At 44.5% G+C, this 18,131-nt stretch overlaps 1 protein-coding gene across 15 annotated transcripts in view; it reads right to left on the bottom strand.

The window, feature by feature from the left end:
• Nucleotides 1-18,131, bottom strand: part of FARP1 (FERM, ARH/RhoGEF and pleckstrin domain protein 1) — a 309,200-nt gene that overhangs the window by 245,606 nt on the left and 45,463 nt on the right. For 5 of the 15 annotated variants that reach the window (XM_084982198.1, XM_084982196.1, XM_084982209.1 and 2 more), the window contains exon 2: nucleotides 8,896-8,947. The exons of 8 other annotated variants lie outside the window; for them this stretch is intronic. The gene's annotated coding sequence lies outside the window, so the exon portion shown is untranslated. Of the gene's footprint in view, nucleotides 1-4,039; nucleotides 4,166-8,794; nucleotides 8,948-18,131 lie in introns of those variants that run through there. 2 more of the 15 variants (XM_084982207.1, XM_021065375.2) reach the window with 2 other exon arrangements.

The following is an 18,131-nucleotide window of genomic DNA, read 5'->3' as shown; positions in this document are numbered from 1 at the left end:
TGTCAAAATAAATATTCTCCATGATAAATGAACATATCACATCCCAGAAATAATTAAAATGCTCAACACCAAAATGTTTTCTGTATCATCAACTGATCTTCAAAAATTAAGAACGAACCATTTGAGCCTCTAGGCAAAAAGTTAAAAAAAAAAAATACAAGGGGACAAAAGTTCACTTAACCACAGCAACATTCAATGCTTAAATGACCAAAATGTCCTCAAAGAAATAAAAGATGAAAGAGAATTTGAAATCTAGCTGAACTTTCATTCAAACATTCTAAACAGTCGAGAACTCAAGGTCTTTGGGGAGAAGCTCTTAGAGAGTAAACAGCAAAAGTTCCTATTATGGCTCAGCAGGTTAAGAACTCAACTAGTATCCATAAGGACGCCGGTTCGATCTCTGGCCCCACTCAGTGGGTTAAGGATCTGGTGTTGCCGTGAGCTGTGGGGTAGGTCACAGATGCAGCTTGTATTCAGCATTGCCGTGGCTGTGGTGTAGGCCGGCAGCTGTGGCTCTGATTCAACCCCTAGTCTGGGAACCTCCATACGCCACAGGTGAGGCTCTAAAAAAACAAAAGAGAGTAAGCGTCAAAGCAAGAAGCAGAGTGGTAAAACTAGGAAAAACAGTTATTGGTAAACTTAAAGTCCATTTATGCCATAAGAGAAAGGCTAAAATCACTCACAACTGCAGAATATAATTCTTGACAATGTAGAAATAATGTAACGAAAAAACTGGCAGAGGAAGGAGCTGAGATGGCGAGAGGCTTGTAGGTTAACTGTTACCATAGGTTTTAAACCTGATAATAAAAAGAATTTAAATCTCTAAAGAGATATAAGTGGTTAATAAGCACATAAAATATGCTTGACATTTTTCCTTACTAGGAAATGCAAATTACATCCACCATGAGATAGTATTTCACAGCCACTCCGATGGATGGTAACATGCATTACTGAGAGTGGGAAAAAAGTGGAATTCTCATACATTGACAGTGGGAATACAAAAAGATGCAGACTCTGGAGACTATTTTGGAAGTTTCTTAAAATTTAATCATAGCAGTATCAAGGTTTCTTAACCTAAATATAGTTACCCTATGATCCAGCAATCCCACTTCTGGGCATCTATCCAGAGAAAATGATAACTCAAAAAGATACATGCACCCCTATGTTCACAGCAGCCTATTTACAATAGGAAGACATGGAAGCGACCTCAATGCCCATTGACAGAGGAATGGAGAAAGAAGATGTGGTGCATATACACAGTGGACTACTACTCAGCCATAAAAAAGAATGACACAGTGCCATTTGCAGTGACATGAGGGACCTAGAGATTATCATACTAAGTCGGCCAGAGAAAGACAAATCTCGTATGATATCATTTATATGTGGATCTGAAAAAAATGATACAAACAAGCCTCTTTACAGAAACAGACTCATAGACATAGGAAAAAAAAACATGATTACCGAAGGGGAAGTTTCAATCAGGAGTTTAGGATTAACCAGACACACTGCTTTATGTGGAATAGACAACCAGCAAGGACCTCCTGTATAGCACAGGGAACTACACTAAGTATCTTGTAATAGCCTAGAAGGGAAAAGAATCTGAAAAAGAATACATATATGTATCTATCTACACATACAGCAGAATCATTTTGCTGTACATGTGAAACTCACAGGACACTGTAAATTACCTACACTTCATTTAAAAAAATAACTTAGCCTACAACCCAGCGATTGGGTTTTCCTAGTGACTCGATACTTAGGCATCTCCCCAAGACAGATGAAAATGCATGTCTTCACAAAGACCTGTGTATGGAGATGTTCAGAGCTAAAAAGAGCCAACAAGTGCAAATAATCCATCACTCAGTGAATGGATGAACAAAATGCAGTATATCCATACACGGCACTATTATCCATCGATAAAAGGAAATGAAGCACAGATACACGCTACAACAGAGATCGACCCCCAAAACATTTTGCTAAGTTAAAGAAGCCAGATGCAAAAGACTGCATAGCAAATGATGCTACTTATATGAAGCTATGCAGAAAAGGCCCATCCAGAGAGCAAGTGATTGCAGGGGGCAGGCGGGGGTTGGAGGGGGAGCAGCTGGAATTGCCAGCCAAGGGCCTGAGGAACGGAGTTTTTTTTGCAGGTGATGCCAACTTTCTGAAACGAGCGGTCACAAAACTCTGTAAATTTACTGTAACCCTCTGAACTGGACCCTTCAAAGAAGTCAAAGGTGTGATACGCCAATTAGGAGGAGACACACGAATATTCCTGGAAAGGCGGAGGAATCATGGGTAGGAGAGCTGACTATACCGTGGCAGCCAATCCGGTTACAGAGGGAAGGAGGCTTCAAAATGTGCTTTTCACTGTACACTTTTGGGGATCTTTTAAATTTTGTACCATATACATCTTACCCATTCAGAGAAAAAAATTTATCAGACAATTGTTAAATTTTCATTTTGTAAAAGGACAGGATTCTGGAGCTCCTGCTGTGGGGCAGGGAGTTAAGAATCCGACCACAGCAGCTCAGGTCACTGAGGTGGTACGGGTTCGATCCCAGCCCAGAGCTGGGGATAAATACGGACCCAGCGTTGCCGCAGCTGCAAGTGGGTACAGGGGGTACAGGTCGCAGCTGTGGCTCGGATCCAGTCCCTAAAGGGTGGGATCCTATCTTCCTCGCACCAGCTGAGAGCAGGAAATCTAACAAGATGAAATCACAGCGAACAAGGGAGCCAGTTATCAAGCAAAACAGGCTAATGTGGAGGAAACTTGGCAAGAGTTTTTCTTTCCAGTTTTAAATGTAAGCTACTTAAAAATTCCAGGTTAAAAAAAATTCACAGAAAGTCAATCATTTACAGGAGTGGCCCAAGACATAGACTGGCAGGAAGCTCCAGGGCCGGGTCGGAGAGCTGCTGGAGCCCTGAGCGCTTCCCACCAAGGGTGGGGGAGCCTGCGCTTGCCAATCCTGGGGGGACAGAGATGGACCATGTGAGACTCCACGGGGGCAAAGGGTGACGGATGTGTTGTCTGCACCAGCACAGTTCACTGGGGCTTTGCTGCCGAGTGACAGGGCCACCTTGTGCTCCTGTCCCCAGGGGAGCCACAGGCCAGGGCGGGAGGAGACACCCCAGAAAGAAGGAGGTGGCCCCAAAGCTCCTCCAGGGCAGCAGTGGCCACAGCTGGCCTCTCCCAGCACTGATGAGGGGTTTCGAGAAAATTCGAAAGCAGCTCTCTGTGTGCACTGATTTGCTTATTTCAAAAAAAAAAAAAAAAGTCTGGGAGCCAAAGTAGCCACTGCAGCTGTTTTGTATTAAGCAGATGCTTCAAACAGGCAGAGGAGGGACTATTAGGCCTGTTTCGTCATTTGGGAGAAGGGGACCAGGACATGAACTCCTAGCACGTCACCCGCTGAGTTAGGACAAGAGAACTGAACCACAGGAACCTGATGAGAGGATTTCTCCACTGTCTTGCCTCTCCACCCCTAGTGGGAAAAGAATGAAACAGGTTCTCGTAAATACCTCTAACAAATCTCCGCCAAGTGCTCCAAGGAAAGCTCAGAGGAGAAATTTTTTTACGTTGTAGAGGTTACTTCCAGGCCAGTTTTCAACACGTCCCTTTCCTCCTCAAAAAGTCAGCGTCTAATCGATACCAAGATAAATGGGAAAACTCCCCGCTGGGCATTGCGATGGCTTTTGCCCCGATTTTTTCCCTTGGAAGAAAACCCTGTTTTCTAATCCAACTGGGCTGTGCTCAGCACGCCTGCATTTTCCGGGCGTTGTGCTTTTGCTGTTCTGTGTCTTCCCCCTACCATAGTCTTTATCAGCTCCAACGTCACCTCCTCCAAAAAGCCTTCTCTGGGCTGCTTTTTCAGGAGGAAAAAAAAAAAAGAAAAAACGTACTTTATTGTTCCTGGGGTTTGGCTTCTATTTGGTGTATATATCGCACTTGCTTTGCAGGGACTTTCTCCTCTTTTCCCACACTGCGTGTGAACTAGACTGCAAGTCCAGAGGGGCAGGAGGGGTCTGGCTGCGTTACCTGGGGAGTGTGACATGTTCCTCCTGTCCCAGGGTGAGAGCCCACCCAGACTGGGGGCTGGGAGAACTCCAGGCAGTCCAGGCTCCACTATAGGGCGGCGCGTTGCCGGAAGACGGAGAGAAAGCCGACCACCCGCTCCAGGGCTTCTTAAAATAGGGCCGCAAACCCACAGCATCAGCACCACCGGAGGGCTCATTAGCAATGCAAATTGTCCCTCCAGGCACAGGCCCGAGGAATCAGAAAGGCGGGGATTGGGCCCAAATCTGGGATTTAACGAGCCACTCAGGAGATCCAGACGCAGGCGCCAGCCAGCCCGAGAACCAGACCGACCTCTGCTTCCCAGGGTCCCAAATGAGGACCAGCCAAGGTCAGTAAACCCACCTGACTCAAATCAGGCACTCACTTGATAACTTCACCAAGGGAAAAAAAAAAAAAAAAAAACCACGTTTCTCACGTTTCACACACCCCCCTCCAGATGGATTCATTCAATAATATCTCTTGGCCAGAAAAAGTGGCATTCCTTCTCCCATCAACTTTTCACTGGCATTCCAACCTTGCTCTAAAAAAGGATGCTTTTGTTTGCATTTTCACCGATGGGGTTGGTCACAGGTCCTCCAGGAAAAAGAAAGGCACAGACAAAAATGGGTAGAATGGAGGCAAAAGTAAAAGGTCTTGAGAAGAGAAGGTGCTTTTCCTCCAGTAGGAAAAAAACTCAGGCAACCAGAAAAAAAAGAAAAAGAAACAAAACAAAAACCCCAATTGAGTCACATTTTAATGATGTCCACTTCTTGAGGATTCTGAGCACAAAATGAAATTTTTGCTCCATTTTTTCCCTCTAATTAAAAAGCCTGGGTACACAAGATGCAAGGAGAAAGGCGGTCTTCTGGAAGATAAGAAGCCAGCTGGCAGCCTCTCACGATTCCCACAGTCACAACAGCACTATCTTGGAACCCGAGGCTGCATTTCTTAACTGTTGTCAAGCTCACTCTACAGAACACACCTCATTCCCATCCACCCACTAAAGAAAGTCCTTCCTCTCTGGCTCCTTTTGACTTCGGCCCCCCTCTGCAAGTACCTGTGGAACGCACCTAACCCTTGCCTCGCCCATAATGAGGCTGCACTATGTTAGTGGATCTACTTATTTTCAATGGCCTTGAAAACAACAGACTGTCTAAAGTGCACTATCATTCAAATGTCACGATAGCTGGGGGCACAGCCATTCACAAGCACTCACAAGGAGCCGTGATGGTTCAGCAACCACACTCAGCGCTACATGGCACCAGACACCAGACGGGTTTGCTTTTATGGGACCTATTATCTCTCAAGCAGTAGAGAAGAGGCGCTCAGAGATATCTGCTGAAAGTGATGTGTATATTTCTGACAATAGTGACTTTGAAAAGCTACAGAAACAGAATGCAGAGGAAGTCGCCAGAGGCTTGGGGGAAAGCTAAGTTTTGAAGTAGACCTAAGAGCAGATGCAAAGGTTCACCGGCTGGAGCTCCCTCCTGCATCCCGTGAGGAAGTGTCTGCTCCTGGCTGGGAGCTGTGGCCATAATGCAAACAGACAAATGACCGAGGCGATGAACTAGCGAAAAGAAAAGGAAAAAGGAAGGTCAAGACAGGTTTCAGTCGGCCTGAAATACTGACGGCAAGCATGGATCAGAATGAGCCACTGCGCTTTTTACAACAAAGTGAAACTGCACAGCCTTCAGGAGAAATGGGAAGTGCTGGTGAGATGAGGACACAGGCCAGTTAGGAGCCTCGTGCAAGGAAGGATGGTGGTGACAATGAAAACAGAGGGAAAGGAGGCAGATTTTGTAAATGCTTTGGGCTTAGGAATCTTTACAGGAGTTCCCGCTGTGGCGCAGTGAGTTAAGATTCCGACTGCAGTGGCTTCAGTCACTATAGAGGTGACTGGATCCAGCATTACCAAAGCTGCAGCATTATCAAAGCTGATTCATTCCCTAGCTCAGGAACGTCCAAATCCCCAGGTGCAGCCATAGAGAAAATAAAGAATCTTTACAAATTGGGAGTTCTCCTGGGGACCAGAGGGTTAAGGAGATGGTATTATTACTGTATCGGCCTGAGTCCCTGCTGTGGCACGGGTTTGATCCCTGGCCTGAGAACTTCCACGTGCTGTAGGTGTGGCAAAAAAAAAAAAAAAAAAAAAAAAAGTCTTTGCAACTCAGTGAGACATGAGGAAAGAAGATGGATTGACGGGCAAATCCAAAACTTCAGTTCCAGTGAAAGACACAGGATGCGCTGGGAGGTCCATGTTGTGACTAGCTGAAGGTGGGGGAAATAGAATGTTCTGGAATGTTCTAAAGGTCCTCATCTCCCATTCTTCTGTAATAGCCAAGCTCTGTTCCCCAGCCCCTGGCTATCTCCTCTCAAAAGCTTTTTCCAAAGTTCGGCTCTGGTAAGCAGAGCAGAGGAGCCTGAGGTTCAGGAAAGCAGCTTTATATGTAATCCACACAGAAGTCAGAGGTGACATGGTGACAGTGGGTACACCTCCATGTGTTTCATGGCTTGACGGCTCATTTCCATCCCTCGATAAATAACATTCCCTTGTCTGGACGTACCACAGTTTACTGATTCACCTAGTGAAGCCCATGGTGGTTGCTTCCAGCTTGGGGCCACTCTAAGATATGCTTCAGTTACACACATGGAGGAATGCAGATGTTACCTCTGACACTAACCAGCTCCATCTGAGATTAGAAACTCGAGGTTAGCAAATCTGGGGCTTAGTGAGCAGATGTGCTGCCAATTTCTGGCTTGGTCAAGCCCACATCTTGGCAGGTAATTTATCTCAAAGGTCCTTCGAGATACCTTTCCTCCTGGACCTCATGAGAAAGTGACAAGACTTAAGAACTACAAATGTTTCTGAAGGCATTCCCATTGTGGCTTACCAGGTTAAGAACCCAACCAGTATCCATGAGGATACGGGTTTGATCCTTGGCCTCACTTAGTGGGCTAAGGATCTGGCATTGCCATGAGCTGCAGCATAGGTCACAGATGCGGCTCGGATCTGGCACTGCTGTGGTTGTGATGTAGGCCAGCAGGTGCAGCTCCGATTTGACCCCTAGCCTGAGAACTTCCATATGCTGCAGCTGCAACCCTTAAAAAAAAAAAAAAAAAAAAAGGCACCAAGTATTTTCTTGAATAAACCATAAAGCATTGTTAAGTTGGTCTTCAATTAAGCCAGGATATCACCAAGAGCCTCGTTATCTAATAGGGAAATCTTAACTAAAAAGTTAACCCCTCTATCATCCTCTGCTCAAGTTTCACACACTCTGGAAACGATACTTAAGAAATAAATGCCAACATTTAAATGTGACCTACATCCCGTAGAACATTCTACTGGCACCTGCTATGGAGTGAGTAACGGCATTATTTCACACAACCTGAAGACAAAAGAAAAGCATTTCCGAAAGCTCACCAAATCCAATGAATCATAAGTGACAGGGTTTCCCTTCAGGGTGGGAAAAGGAAAGCAATTTCTATTAAACTATTTAAGAAAAGACTGTGAAATTCTCTCCATATATATATATATTTTTTTTTTCTTTTGGTCTTTTTGGCATATCTTGGGCTGCTCTCATGGCACATGGAGGTTCCCAGGCTAGGGATCTAATTGGAGCTGCAGCCACCGGCCTACACCACAGCCACAGCAACACGGGATCCGAGCCACACCTGCAACCTGCACCACAGCTCACGGCAACGCAGAATCCTTAACCCACTGAGCAAGGCCAGGGACCGAACCCGCCACCTCATGGTTCCTAGTTGGATTCATTAACCACTGCGCCACGACGGGAACTCCCTCTCCATATTTTTCAAGAAATACACTAGGCAGTTTTATCAAGGACCAAACAATACAATAAAATACAACGGAGGTGTAAAGGGGATTCTGGAACACTTCCCCGAGAATTAAGTATTAATGACAATAATGAAATGTCAAGGGAAAAAAAACAACATAATAAAAAAGTGAAATCACTTGTGAAAAAAATGAGTTTAAATGTCAGCCTGGTTAATAAATAAGGTATTTAATTAAACACTGGTATCCATTCAAACAATGAATGATGATGAATAGCAAGCACATTTTTGCCAAGGACTGCTGAGAGGGAAAAGACGTCTACACACCATCCATCAGATTGTCCACCAAGTTCTAATCCTAACTTTTTTTTTAGGGCCAAACCTTCGGCATATGGAGGTTCCCAAGCTGGGGGTCAAATCGGAGCAACAGCTGCTGGCCTCCACCACAGCCACAGCCACACCAGATCCAAGCCTTTTCTGAGATCTACACCACAGCTCGAGGCAACACCGGATCCTTAACCCACTGAGCGAGGCCAGGGATCGAACCCGCATCCTCATGGATACTAGTCGGATTCGTTTCCACTGCGCCACAACTGCAACTCCCCTAATCCTATTTTTCGAAATGTCTGACTGCATGGTAAAATTAACTTGCCTGGATTGTTAAGCTTCTCATTTGTAGAATGTGGGAAAACACCTGTGATTATTATTTTAATTTGACACTTTTTTTAGATAGGACTTTCCAGAGCAGAGCAGGTGCTCTCCTAGAAGCTTTGTAAATAGTAAAGCATTTCATCCTCCTGACCACCGTTAGGTGGATACTATTATTGACCCCTTTTACAGATGAGGTAACAGAGGCAAATAAAAGACAGTCAACTTTCCCACAGTCACCCAGCCAGTAAAGTGGCAGAGAACGAACTGGATCGCAGACAGGCTGCTCTTCACCACCCACCCTTCTGATCATCTCGAGACTGCCACCCTCTCTAAATTCAGTGACCATACGACTCAGTCACTTTAGCTGCCATCACAGTCTCTCCCAATTCTCTCACCTCTTCCAGCCTGGTGGTGCCAATCAAGCTTCTCGGCTAATCACCATGGAAGCTGCCAGTGATGCCAAACAGAAAAAAAAAAAAATTATCAAATAATCAAAATGATTAATGAACTATTACCTCTAAAGACTACAGTCTACTACCCTTTTTTTCCTATCTTTTTAAAAAATTGATGTAGAGTTGATTTATAATATTAGTTTCAGGTGTACAGCATAGGGATTCAGTATTTTTACAGGCTATATTCCATTTAAAGCTATCACAAAAGAAGGGCAATAATTTCCTTGCTGTACAATATATCCATCTGCCCTATTTATTTCACGCAGAGTAGTTTGTGCCTCTTCCTCCTCTATCCCCTAGACCGCCCTCTCCCTCTTCCATTCCCCCCTGGTAACCACCAGTTTGCTCTGTGAGTCTGTTTCTATTTTATTATATTCACTAGTTTGTTGTATTTTTTTAGATTCCACACATAAGTGATGTGTCTTTCTCTGTCTGACTTACTTCACTTAGTACAATAATCTCTAGGTCCCTTCATGTTGCTACAAATGGCAAATGTTTGTTCTTTTTTATTGCTAAGTAGTATGCCATGGTATCTTCTTCATCCATTCATTCTGCTGTTTTTTTCTTTTCTGGCTGCACCCCTGACACACAAACGTTCCTGGGCCAGGGATGGAACCTGTGCCACAGCATCGACCCAAGACACAGCAGTGATAATGCCAAATCTTTAACTCACTGAGCCACCAGGGAACTCCTCCACTCATCTGTCATTAGGCTGCTTCCATATCTTGACCACTGTAAATGATGCAGCTAGGAACACTGGGGTGCACGTATATTTCTGAATTAGTGTTTGTATTCTCTTTGGATATATACCCAGGAGTGGAATTGCTGGGTCACGTGATGGTTCTACTTTTAGTTTTTTGAGGCCCTTCCAAACTGTTGACCACAGTGGCTGCACCAATTTAAATTCCCAGCAACACGGCACAAGGGTTCCCTTTTCTCCACATCCTCGCCAACATTTGTGACTGGGGCTCTTCTTGGTGATTGCCGTTCTGACAAGTGTGCAGGGATATCTCCTTGGGTTTTGTTGTAAATTTCTCTGATGATTAACGATGTTGAGCATCTTTGCACATCGGTATGTCTTCTCTGGAAAAATGTCAACTCATTTTGTAACAGGACTGTTTGGGGTTTCTGATATTGAGTTTATGAACCGTTTGTGTATTTTTGCAAAGTAACCCCTTATTGGTCCTATCATTGGAACGATTTCTCCCACGGAGTAGGCTGTCTTTTCGTTTTGTCAATGGTTTCCTTTGCAGTGCAAGAGCTTTTACATTTAATTAGGTTCCGTTTGTTTATCTTTGCTTTTGTTTCTTTTGCCTTAGGAGATGGATCCAAAAAAATATTGTTATGATTTATGTCAAAGAGCATTCTGCCTGGGTTCTCCTCTAGGAGTTTTATGGTTTCCGGTGTTACACCGAGGTCCTTAATCCATTTTGAGTGTCTTTTTGTATACAGCGTGAGAAAATGTTCTAATTTGATTCTTTTACATGTAGCTGTCCAGTTTTCCCATGGTGTACTGTCTTTTTTATGGTTCTAAACTATGCATTTTTTTATACTGGTTTAAACCCTTTCTTCTCCCTTCTAAGAGCACAGAATTTTCACAAACGCTGATGGTGCATTCGTGGGACACATGCGTGAATTACTTAAGTCCTCAGAACGAAAGACCCCTCCCCCAGCGCAGGTGGAGCCACCACCCAGAAAAGCGGAAACTGCCGATCTTAAGGGACCCCAGACTCAAAGGCACACGCTCCTGGCAAAGTCAAAGAAAGCCTGGGGGAATGAGGATAACTTCCTCCCCCCTCCTCCCAAGGCAAACCCTTGGTTCCCATGGAATCCACTGCTTCCCTGAAACAACATAAAACCAGACACGCTCCTCGTGGCACGAAAGGGACACGCTGAGGAGCGGGGCTGACGAAGGCATTCCAGATCCTTCTCTGGCTCAAAGGACAAGGCGCCTGGTGAAAAGAGACATCAAAGCACGGGGCTACTTCTATCTCAGGAACCGCGGAGAAACACAAGCTTTTCTTTCAAATCGTTACATTGTCTCACAAAATGCTTCCGCCTAAATAACAGGTGCATTCCTTGAGCACTTACCTGCATTACAAGCAAGTCTCACCGGGAGAATCTGGGGAAAATTCGAGAAGGCGAAACGGAAAACCAAGCGAGCTCTTAGCTGAATGCCAGGCCCTGATCTGACCCTTCACTTCTGGGGTCTCCGTGACCCTCCTCATAGCCTAAAAGTAGGTGCCACCAGCTCTGTTTCCCAACTGGCTCACTTAGGTAGCAGCCAAAAGCTACAAGGCATTAACATATACTATAATCCACTCGGGACAAACTGATAATTAAAGAAATACAAGCTCATCCAGTACAATTAATAAGGGCAGAAATAACAGCATCTGGACAGCAAGAAATGGCAAATGTAAAAATACCCTTTTTAAATATCATACCCTAGTTTTCCAATAATAACTGTTTTGCTAGAACACAAAAATCCACCTATAACAGAAGTTCTATGTACATGGTATATACATTCTCAGGTTATACAGCCTAACATTGGAAAGAGAGAACAAAGCAGACTTCAGGCAATTATTTGCAAGCTCAAATACTCTGTTTCATGGTAAGACACTGGATGAAAAGAAAAAAAACCAAATTTTAAGTTAAAAGAATATGTTTAACATTGAAAATGTAAGGCAATGGTGTTCTACCAAAGTCCCACTAAAAAAAAAAAAAGTCCCGACCTCTATACCAATATAAGCATGAAGAATGAACAAGTCTTTTTATCTAAAGAATTTTGAAGCTGACCAGAGACCACAAAAACAAGCCGAGAATAAGGAAAAATTAAACCAAAAAAAGTAATCATCTGTTTATAGAAAACACGAAGAGACCAAAAAAAGGGGGGAAAAAATCAGAAAAGAATTACAGAATTTTCCTCTCCCCCAAGTCTACATAAATAAATAAGCCTGGGAAATTTTTCCAAACTTTCAACAGATAAACAATCTTTTCTTTTAAAAAAATGTTATACTCCCAAACTCATTTCACTTGAGCCCAAGCAAAATATTTTAAAAGAAAGTTACACTCGCTAGTTCTTAATAAAATCCTAAGTAACGAAAGACACAAAGAAAAAGAGCTGCTCTGAACACACCATGCATATTTAAACTGGAAATTCTGAGATGGAATAACCCATGGAAAACTAGCTACTTAATTTATTATAACTGGAAACAATAGTATCGATCATAAAATAACTGCTAGGTATCAAAACGGCGTTCAAAAATTAAACTTCTATGCTTTATTAATACCCTTAAATATACATAAGCATGGAATAGCAACTGCTGGTATATATACCAAAATAGGTTTGGGAGGGAGATGAGATTAGAAATGATTTTTCTTCTTTTGTTTGGGCAGGTGGGCTGTACCGCAGCATATGGACGTTCCCAGGCCAAGAACTGAACCTGAGCCACGACGGTGACCTACACCACAGCTGTGGCAACACCGGATCCTTAAGCCACTGCACGGGGTCGGGGATCCAACCCACACCTCTGCAGCAACCCCAGCCACTGCAGTCAGATCCTTAAACCTGCTGCACCACAGCAGGAACACCTGTTTCTTCTTCTGAGCGGGTCCAAACATCAGTGTGAAATGGATGCCCTGGTGCAGAGCAGCAGGCTCTCTCAAGGACAAATGGCAGGGACCCTTGCTTGGCCACTGGGGAAAGGCAGACACGTGTGCCTGTGGGGAATACCCAGAAGAGCTGTCCGGTCATCCTCCAGAAGAGGTGACAATTCCACAGAGGCCCCCAGTCATTACCAGGCAGGAGAGCTGGCCCTTCAGGGGAAGGCGAAACCTGAATCGAGTCAGGGGACAAGAGCCTGTCCATCTACAGAGGCGGCCATGCACACTGGACCCTGACATTGGGCGAAAAGAAACCAAAAAATGTGAGCCCCAGCCCCATGTGCCAAGGACCCCATCATCATTTCCTGTCTTAAAGTTGTCCTTATTTTGTTTCAGTGTTGTTTGGGTTTTGTGTGTTCGGGCCACACCCACAGCACATGGAAGTTCGTGGGTCAGGGACCAACTCTGAGCTGCAGTGGCAACCTACAGCTGCGGCCACACCGGCTCTGAACCCACTGCCCTGGGCGGAGGATGGAACCTGTGCCGCCACAGACACAACATCGGATCAACCCACTGTGCCACATCGGGAACTCCTGCCACTATTTTGAAAACAGAAAAGTGAGCCTAAGTATACAAGCATCATTCCAGTAGCCCCGCATCTGGAATTCAGATAGTTCAAGGGAGTGTCTCGGTGTGTCTCAACATGCGGCAAGGAGCACACCATCCCTCCTCTCAAACCCTTGACTCGCGGACAGTCTCAGCTTCCAGTGTCTGTTTCTGCTTTACCGACATGAATCACACAGACGCCCATGGGTGCTGTGGATATCACACACGTCGTGTAATCAAGCTGCTTGTGCAGGGCATTCGACAAAGGGCGACGGTATAGGGCTCCACTCCTGACCATCAACGGGGATTTATTATACGTGCGCTGGATAGTGGCACTTTGACAAAAAAGAGCTGTTTCAAAGTTGAAAGCCCTTACAGTTCTATATTTATCATGACCATTGATAAAAAAATGGTTACCATTCCAACATTAACGATTTCATCTCTATTCAAGTTTTAAGCTGTGATTAATAATTATCTTGATCAATGCTGATAATCAACTGTGGCAAACCGGCAAATTAAAAGAGACATTGGTAGGCGTTCCCATCATGGCTTAGTGGTAGTGAACCCGAGCAGTATCCATGAGGTTGTGGGTTCGATCCCTGGATACTGGGATCCGGCACTGCCACGAGCTGCAGTGTAGATTGCACACTGGATCCCACGTTGCTGTGGCTGCTGTGTAGGCTGGCGGCTGCAGCTCAGATTCAGTCCCTAGCCCGGGAACTTCCATAGGCTGTGGGTGTGGCCCTAAGTAAATCAAATAAAAACTAAAAAAGACACAGGCAAATGGGGAGATAACCCTGCTGGTGTTTAGAAGGAACCAACATGGTAGCTAGGGCAGTCTTCTCTAAATGAATATATAGATTTTGTGCAATACAAAAATCCATGCAGAATATTTATAGAGCATGACAAAGCAATAGAAAATCCATTTAGAAAATAAGCAGGCAGTGAAAGCAGAGGATATATTCATTTTATGTAGTTCCAGAATGTAAAGTGCTCTGCCCAGGAAAATTGCCAAAATGAATCGCTATAAATTAGAGGAATTGGGAAAGGAAGCAACGATGGTTAGAAGCTAAAATGGCTTCAGGAAGAACAAATCAGGCCACAATCCCCTCCTTTCTGTCTTTGACAGATTTCCACTCCGGGAGATAAGGAGATGGTTAGCACTGAAATATAGCGGGATTTTGGTGAGGCTTTGGGAGGAACCATTTATGACATGATTGTCCATGAGCGGGAATAAGAGGTAGGCGACGGTGTAGTTGAGTCAGTTGCTACTGAACATTGCACCCAAAGAGTTTTGAATAATTCAAGAATATCCCCCTGGGCACTGAGTCCCAGAAAAGGGCCCCGCCCATGTAACTTACCAGCCGTCTTTTATGAATTGCTTCAGTGAAGGTTTTAGTACCCTGCAAATTGTGCTCAAGGATGACAAAGCACTGACAGAGAAACACCAGGAGAAAATTTAATAGGAACGTACTACATGGTCCACAGTACATCTCTTTGGAGTGTATGATACCACCCCTCAGACAGATCGCTCTACAGAGAAAAGCCAGGCCTTCCCGTTGTGGCTCAGCTGCCTCTCAGCTCTGGTGTGGCTGTAACGAAGGTTACAGGTGCGGCTCGGATCCCAAGTAGCTGTGGCTGTAGGGTGGGCTGGCAGCTGCAGCTCTGATTCAAGCCCTAGCCTGGGAACCTCCATATGTAAAGACACAGATAAATAAACAAGTTTGGGAGAGAGAAAAAGGTACAAAATGAACACAGTTTTAAAAAAAATTTTTTTTTTGGTATGACTCGGCTATAAGAAAGCATGAAATGATGCCATTTGTAGCAACACGGACGGACCTAGAGATGTGCCTACTAAGTTAAGTCAGACAATGAAAGGCAAACACAGCATGACATCTCCTGTATGTGGAATCTTAAAAAAAAAAATGAGCTTATTTGAAGAACAGAAACTGACTTACAGACTTTGAAACACTTGTGGTTCCCTAAGGGGGTGGAAGGGATGGACGGGGGGGCGGGGGGGGGGTGGGATTGGCATGTGCACACTGAGGTGTACGGAATGCTTGGCCAGTGGGAACCTGCTGGATAGCAGAGAACTCTGCGACAATCTACGTGCGAAAGGAATCAGAGAGAAGGGATGTGTGTTTATGTATGACTGGGTCATTTGGGTGCACAGCAGAAATTTATCGTGGCCTAGAAAATTAACTGTACCTCAACAAAACTTTCTTTAAAACGATGATTTAAAAAAACATGGCAGTAGGATCTCCTTCAAACATTCATTTATTCATTCATTTATTTATTTGTCTTTTTGCCTTTTCTAGGGCTGCTCCCGCGGCATATGGAGGTTCCCAGGCTAGGGGTCTAATCGGAGCTGTAGCCACCGGCCTCCGCCAGAGCCACAGCAACACAGGATCCGAGCTGCATCTGTGACCTACACCACAGCTCACGGCAACGGTGGATCCTTAACCCACTGAGCAAGGGCAGGGATCGAACCCGCAACCTCATGGTTCCTAGTCGGATTCGTTAACCACTGCGCCACGACGGGAACTCCTCAAACACTGATTTATAAGGAAAGTACTTCTAGAAAGAATAGCCTAAGAGAAAGGAACTTTTTCTGAGTGCTCCCATGCATTTAGACGATACAGAAGTCCAACCCAGGAAGAGGATTCCTTTTAAAAGTTTCGCACAGTAATTGTTCATCTATCAAGGCAAAACATCCCTGAAGAAAGAAGACCATTGTAAAATATTTTTGAAAGAAAATAACAAAGGAGTGGAGACAGCTTTAATCTCACAACCACAGCAGACACCGAGCATTGCTAAGCAACAATGCTTCAGTAGCTCAGCTCAAAGAGAGAAAAACTAAAAAAGGCTATTACAGACAGGGTCAAGAAAACCAAAGGGACAGGGGCCAGAGGGAGTGACACAGTGGGAACAGGCAAAAGACAGACGACCGCAAATCTTAGTCACTAAATATAGACATTCTAGGAAAGAAATGAATTTGGAGAACTTAAATGATAAAAGAAAAAATAATTAAGCTTTTCAACAAGAATCACCTAGAAGGCTTCTGTTAACAGACACCCCAAACCTCAGCTACAGTTCCTAACACTATAATAATACACTAGGTGTGTTTGAAACATTTTCTGGAGAGCTGAAGATAAAAATTGAAAATATATGTATTATAGGAGTTCCCTGGTGGCTCAGTGGGTGAAGGATCTGGTGTTGTTTTTGTGACTCAGATTTAATCCCTGGCCTGGGAACTTCCATGTGCCATAGGCATGAAAAAAAAAAAAAATATATATATATATATATATATATAACACTTTATCTAGTTTTTAAATTAAAAATTCAACTATGCCCAACTAGAAAAGTCTTAGGTATGGCAAGAAGTAAATATTCTCTCTATTGAATATGTATTTAATTTTAACATCACATTGGGTTAGTTAGGGAATTTCTGTTCCTAAAATTTACATAATCGGGCTAATTGATGTATCATTAATTCACACCTTTGTCTGTACTGCTCATTATAATACCAGATGTCTTAAGAGAATCTTTAATTATTCTCACATAATCAGAAGCAGTTACTGTCTATCTGTGACAATGACCAAAGTGTGGAAAAAAAAAAAATGAACAGGTGTCCTCTGTGAACTTGTACTAAAACAGCCAGTGATGTTCTAGGTAGGCAATGAACATTTACTGAAGAGTGTATTAAAAATTAAAGGCCTTTAATATAATTTAAATGCTTTTCTCATACTACGTCATGATTATAAAAAAAAAAACGGAGTACTCGTTTCTGACCACCACAGTCTTAAGAAGCCTGCCACCAATGCCCAATCTACTGCAAACCCTTCAAGGGCATGGGCTCACGCACTTGACCATCCTGCCACCTAAACCTTCCTCCCAGTTAACGAGGACATCTCCACCAGCCACAACAGCCACCAGGCGACCAGCCCCGCTCGCTCCCTGGGGACATAATGGGAAGTGGTCCCGCATCGCACAGTAGGTACGAGAGTAAATGGTCTCTCTCCCACCCCGGGGCCAGGGATGCTGGGACAAGGATGCTGGGAAACCCGCAGAAGCCTGACTCCCAAAGTCCTGGCAAATTTCCATGGGTCCTATTGTTTGCAGCCAACCTAGAGTTCCAAAGTTGGGAAGATCCTGTTGCGAGAGGCCAGTGCTTTTCCCCACCAGATGTGAGGTCCATGTCCACGAGTCTGGTCCACTTGGTGCAACCTGGAGAGTCAGGACAAGCACTCCTGCCTGACACCACACACAGCTCTGAAAGAGGGCTCCTGAGGCACTCCTCTCAAGGAAGGGAGGCTCCTTCAAAGGGCACTCACTGCAGCCAGCTCAGCCTTCACTGTCCTCAGGGCCACAGTCGGGGCCACATCAGGCCATCAAGTAAACGTGGGCCGTTCAGGAACGAGTCATGGCAGTAGGGCATGACTATGAACTTGTCACAGGTCTATCTTACTCTCACCTTTGCATCTTGAAACTTCATTCATTCAACAAACATTTACTGGCACTTCTTTCTTACAGGAACTGTTCTGGAAATTCAGGAATGAAAGCATCCCTGCCCTCAAGGGTCACGCTGAAATGTGGAAGCTGGGTCAGCCTCACCGGAAGAGTCCACGCACCGTGACGGATGAGGATGGCCACGTTTTTAAGCTGGTAATACTGCGAGTTCCCGCTGCGGCACAAGGGGATTGGTGGCATCTCTGCAGTGCCAGGGTGCAGGTTCCATCCCCATTTTCTCTCGGGTCACAACTAATCGTCTTAATGATTTGATTGGCTCCTTGAAGAATATTCAACATTGGCATTATATGTCATTTAACAGCATGGTTTCAATAAAGGTCAACAAGTGATGGACAAAAACTGAACAAAACTCCGGTCATAGAAATGGCATCAACAGGAGGAAAATGGGAATGAGAGAACCATCTTTCCATCTCCCCATCAAATCGCTCCACTAGATTATT

The sequence above is a fragment of the Sus scrofa genome, chromosome 11 (assembly GCF_054392235.1).
Source record: "Sus scrofa isolate SSC_HxYL_T2T_F1_AM1 chromosome 11, Sscrofa_HxYL_maternal_Yorkshire_Landrace_v2.0, whole genome shotgun sequence".
NCBI classification, from domain to species: Eukaryota; Metazoa; Chordata; class Mammalia; order Artiodactyla; family Suidae; genus Sus; species Sus scrofa.
Note: the sequence above shows the minus strand (reverse complement) of the source record. Positions and strands in the feature narration are given on the sequence as shown.